This window comes from Zea mays, chromosome 9 (genome assembly GCF_902167145.1).
Source record: "Zea mays cultivar B73 chromosome 9, Zm-B73-REFERENCE-NAM-5.0, whole genome shotgun sequence".
Classification (NCBI taxonomy): Eukaryota; Viridiplantae; Streptophyta; class Magnoliopsida; order Poales; family Poaceae; genus Zea; species Zea mays.
The window spans coordinates 87,356,891-87,363,016 of NC_050104.1; the positions used below are offsets into that span (position 1 = coordinate 87,356,891).

The 6,126-nt window shown below is 41.9% G+C and overlaps 1 pseudogene; it reads right to left on the reverse strand.

Moving 5' to 3' along the window:
* Positions 1-665: 665 nt before the first annotated feature.
* LOC103638628 (serine/threonine-protein phosphatase PP1-like) lies at positions 666-1,656 on the reverse strand (annotated as a pseudogene).
* Between the last annotated feature and the right edge of the window lie 4,470 nt (positions 1,657-6,126).

Here is a 6,126-nt window from a genome sequence, read left to right on the forward strand (position 1 = left end):
CAATCTCAGTCCTAAAAAAATAGGAGAAAAAAGTCGCACAGGCTGGCTATTTTGCATCGACAAGAGAAAGATAATTGCATACATAGACATAAAATAATTGCATAATCATACAAATGGTCAAAATATACATTCAGACAGAAAAAGGCAACAAAGTATCAAACAGAAGAAATACTATCAAACACATGCAAATGGTCATTTGTTAATAATACACCCAGGCCATATTAGATCAGACATCACAGGCCCAACAGTTTAAAGAAAGATGTACAGTTGACAGTGGGATATATTAAGTTCCAAGAAACCCATATAACTCTGTCTTCAATTCTGCAGCTTACCGTGCGAATGCTACCAATGTTTGATTTGGCTTTAAGGGTTTCAACACCACGATCCAACTGCTGCTTCCAATCTGTAAGTAGAGCTTCATCCTGTAAATTTAATTATTTAGATCTGAGTGTGGGATCCTATAATAAGAACACCAGATGGAAGCGATTAAATTTGCTCCGCAAAGATGAAAGTGACTCGGTAACTCCAATGAATGATTTCTCTACATCCTTAAGTAACACAATCAGAGGTCCAGATTTGTTCTCTTCTCAAATGACCTGACAGGAAATGAAAATCATACTATCATACAGAGTGATAACATCATATTCGACAGGATTCATTGTCCTAAAAAGCAGCAATACCTCTATTAGCTCGGTCATAGCTAGCCTCTCAACTTCTTCACCAGCAGAAAAGTCTGGGCGAAGTGATTCAGCTGTGGAAATATAACAGCCTCAACAACAAATAAAAAAGTTAAAATAACTGCCAAAGAAATTGAGAATTCGGAAGTTTGAGCTAACCAGAGCAGAAGAAGCCATGATCTTCCTCGCACAAACCACCAAGATCATTACCATCAGGGATCTGCTTGTCAAATCGGACTCCAATTTTTGAGGATCCATTATCTTCAAAAGCAAGCATCACTCTGCCTCGATAACCATAACTTGGTCCCCTGGAGATCAATCAAGCAATTTCAACAATGCAAAAGCATAAGTAAACTATTGATACACTTTGTAGTTTATAAGGTAATAAGTAGGTCACATCTTTAAGAACACAACAACCTGATGTGCTCGGCAGATAAGGTCCAAATCATGCTTCTCAAGAAATTCTGAAACTTTATCAGGACCAAATGTGAATGAAACACCTCGATCATTGATGGCCCAGCCCGTTGCTTCATTGGAAGGATGAGACCAAAGAAGATCACAGAGCAATCCAGTATCAGACATGTCTGTGGGGCGATTCAGGTTGAGTATTTGCTCAAGCTTGTTCAACTCCAGAGATAGACCACCATGCATACAGAGAATCTTTTCATCTATCAATGCTGACACTAGCAAGCAGTTAAAACAGTCTGTGAATGTTTTCCACAGCTTTACACTGAATCTGCGTTTGCACTCATCATAAAAACCATAGATGCGATTTACTGATGCGCATTCATGGTTGCCCCTTAGAAGAAAGAAGTTCTCCGGGTACTTGACCTTGTAAGCCAAAAGAAGACATTGTTTCTAGGCTTTGCTTTCCACGATCCATATAATCACCCAAGAAAAGGTAGTTGGCCTGAGGCGGATAGCCACCATAATCAAATAGCCTCAGGAGATCAGAGTACTGGCCATGGACATCACCTGATCAGAAAAAAAATATGTGAGATCGATATTTGTCAGAAAGCTCCGCTAAAGGCATTTCAGGGTAACTCATACTCAGATTAACCAAAATCATCACACATATTACAGGTACTCATAGTGTTGAGATTCTTTTTATTTTGACTAAATATTCAAGACTTCTGTTCAGGACAGTGAAGATACATCCAGTTTATGTAGTACCCTTAGTGAACTGTCATCTAAGTAGTCTGCTTTCATTTCTAATAGGATGCATGCTCATGGGCATCTATGTTGTTCAGTTTAACATTTTCACAAAATATCCTGACCACAACCATGTCGTAAAACAGTATCATACTTCTAACAAATAGCAGGAGCCCTCTGAAAGATTGAAGATGTGCTGTATTCGTGCACCATCTAAAATGTGACTTTGACATTGCCATTTCACCGTATAAGCGCAGCAATGATTTACCAGTAACCCAAAGCATGGATACCTCAACATTTAGCATCACTAGTTGAGGGTAGGTGTAAAATCTATAGTAGGGTCATCAGATCGGTGGTAAAAGCTAGCAACTTTTGTTTCAGCAAACAGAACCAGAGAGTTTCTATTCCAAGTAGCATAATCGCTGCAAACGGAAACAACTACTAACGAAATTCCTCAGCGGTTGGAAGCCTACTCTATCGTATATAATTAGCATAGCAATTTGGCTGCGGAAATAATCAGATCAGGATGGATTGCGAGCCTGGAACTCGGAAGTGCAGATGGGAAACAGAGATCTCCTAGGGGAGAGGAAGGGGACCGACCATGCTGTCTTCGGGGGCGTCGGCGGCGCCCGGCGTGCCGTACGAGGACCCCAGTCGTGCCCGCTGCACCGCCTTGTACGCCTGGTTCTTCCCCATCTCTCCCTCGCCGCCAGGCCCGGCGAGACCAGATTGGAATCGGAAGGGGAGGAGCCGTGGCCAGGGGACAGAGATCCCTTCCGTTCTGCTGCTGGAGGCGGGGCGGGCGTGGCAACGGGCGCGTGCGGCGAGTGGCGGCGGGGCGGGAGCGGGGTGGAGGCGCGGCGCCGGCGAGGTTGTGGCAGTGGGCGCGCACGGCTTAGCTTCGGGCGCACGCGCGCGGTCTCGACAGTGAAAACAATACAACCGCGTGGGGTGAGAGAAATTTAGGTTTTAGGTCAAGTTCGACGGGGTTCACGTGACCCACGAATTTAAGTTAAGAACGTGGGTACCCACGTTTCTAATACTGTAAGTTCGACGGTTTTCCTACGGGCCCACGAATTTAATATAAGAACGTGGGTACCCACGTTCTTAAATTAACCCACGAACATAACTCAATTAAGAACGTGGGTACCCACGTTCTTAAATTAACCCACGAACTTTTATTAGTTTCTTGTAGTGATATATTCTTTTAATGATATATAATTGTCTCATCAATTCAAATGTGTTTAAAATAATGGTGATTTTGAGTCGTGCTACTTCATTTTGCCCTGTGATCTGTGGAAAGAAAAGTGCGATGCTATTTTAGACAACATGAGTTTTGTAAGTATGAGACCTGAAAATGGGAAATTGTCTCGTCTGTAAACATGCTTTCAGGATCCCAGTTTCTAACTAGTATTCATTTTTATTTTCAGAAGCACTTGTCTTACATATTTTGTCTCATAACTAAGACTTACTGTGAAAATTTTGATTAGGGAGCACTTCCCCATATTCTTGAGAACACAAAGGAAGATTTTTCAGGAGGATCATTGGTCTGCTAGCAGAAACCTCAGAGATATGTTACAGAGAAATAAAGGACATCAAGTGCATCACCTGCCCTCACAAGCCAGACGTTTCCATGTTTGTCATGGTAATCAATTTACTAAATTATATGTTGTTATAGTGGTTGAACAGGAAAAAAATAGTAATACAAATGAAATAGTTGAGCACTATGTTAGAACAATCAGCATCTGAAATGGTAATATAAATCTTTCAATTTACTACAATAGCTCTTGTCTATTTAGAAATTATTTATATTTTCATCAAAAAGTAGTCATGTTATATAAACATTATCTCTCTATATATTATCTGTTACACACAACCACACTGAATGAAACATATAGATACTCTTAGAACTTGTTGGTCAGTTTTCTAACTTGGAGAAGTCACAAACAGGTGAAATTAAATTTGTATCTTTTGGAGGGGATTTATGACGATATTGATTTTTGTTGCAAGCTGGCAAAAGAAGAGTCTGTGATTTTGTGTCCAGGTGAGATGGATTTGATTTGTTGGAAAAAATCATATCTGACAAAAACTCATTTTGGCTCTAGCAGTTGTCTATTTCGGGTTACAGGTATTCCAGGCCTAAACTGTATGTTTGCGCTCAGAAATGCTTTAAGAAAACAGTGAATTAATGCTGTAATACAATCATGAATCATCTTTTGTTCATATGAGAAAAATGTAATATAGGAGATTCACTAATATATAAATGAGGGGTGATTCTCCTTTATCAACAACTTATAAATGCTACTGACGAATAGACAGAGAGATATACTCCTTGGTAAATTGAGAGATTTTGGGAGTAGCTTTTACAACTAGGCTTAAGTGTCTAACTAGTCACACCCGGTTTCAGAAGGCAAACCGAATGCGAACTATGTACGTGCCAGGATCAGAATTCACGTACACAGCGATTACATAAATGAACATCATCGCACAGTGCTCGAATAATAACATAAAAGAGTATTAACTTATTACATCACAGAGTCATAGACATCCACATAGTCATCAACTTAACAGTTAGATCAAAGTGCTAGCGAAACGCAGTAAAGATAGGGCCTTCACAGGCAGCTGACTGGGGGTTGCCGCCAACCCACACCTAGAACTCGTCGTAGTCTTGGAACTCCTGGAAGTCTCCTTCCACGACTTCGTCTTCTCCTGAGTAGTGGTTGCAATGTGGACAACCTCGTGTTTTGTGGTAAAGCAAGGATGAGTACACATCAACGTACTTAGCAAATGCCCCGTTTGGCTGAAGTGGACTAGCTTTATGTGGGGTTAGGCTCAAGCAGTTGCTTTTAGTTGGTCAGGTATTTATTATTAGTGAAGCCAGGTTTTAGCAATAACTAACCCGTGAATCTTTTCCTCATCGAGGAACATCATTATCATCATCGAACCGAAATCATAGATAGAACCATTGTATCTCGAACCATTTGTATCTCTAATCAAAGAGGATCCCAAGGCTGCTCTTAACCGTGAGCACGGCTGATATATTAGTTTCACTACCCTCTGCAGAGGTCGCACACTTTACCCATGAGCCGTGATTCCCTCTCTAGCCCGGGCTTGCAAGACCCTTATTCACTCCCAAGGTGAATGGCCAGGGATTCACTACGAAGCCTTTACAAAGATTCCCTAGAGGTCATAGCTGCCCGTTAGGTTTCTCCAGTTTGATAAACACAGTACCTCTCCCCGCAGGAGGGTGACTAACAAAAACAAAACGAAAGAACCTCGGTACTCAGCCTCGGCAGAGCAAGCACTGTGCCTGGACCCCATTGACGGCACGACGGCGAAGCAACTACACTTCTAGTTCCTCTAATTAATTAGCTAAGGGCACCCCATTCCAACCTCATGGTTGCACTGTTATCCCGGGTGGTCTCTCAACGAACAAGTCCTTACGGAGAGGTACTCAGGAAACAGCCTGAGCCCCCTAGAGTATCACAAGATCAACAATATAATCAGGATAACAGTATCGTATCATAAATAGTCACATCATGTTCATTGATTAAGTTAAGGCAATAGCAAAATGCTAACCATAATCACCCAAAAGGTCATCAAGGATAAGGTAAAGTATAAAGCTAGTCAATCCTTAGATTTCAATTAAATACTGCGGGAAAGTGAATTATAAGTGAATAGGACATAATGGGTCAGGGGACACTTGCCTTCACCAAGCTGCTGCTGCTCAGGGTCTTCTCCTGCAACTCCCTCAGACTCCACGAACGGCCTGATATCTACGCGAGTGCAAACATACATCCAACATTCTTGAAATGATAGAAAACAGTACACCATACAACAGTATAGATCAAATAAATATGCACGCGACATAGAATTCGCATTTATGACTACGCGAGAACGGAACCGAGACGACTGATACTACGGTCGAGGGATATCACATGTATACTAAGCGAATATGAATTATAATATTTAATTCGGCTTAATCATATTAACGGACAATAATCACATGCCGAGTAAAAATACTACTTAGTCTCGATTAGTGTGTTGTTCGAATAACCGTTGCTTAAATATATATATATATATTTAATTAGTGTGACACGTGTGAACAGCACGCACAACGCGTGCGAACAGCACGCGACGACTTATTGCGCGACGCGCGGGCGATGGCGAACGACACGAATGCATACGGGGTTAGGCGAGGGGTAGACGGGGGTAGACGGTGGTAGACGAGAGTCGTCTAGGGGTAGACGAAGGGTAGGCGAACGTAGACGGAGTCCCGTCGACGCACTGCGCGCAA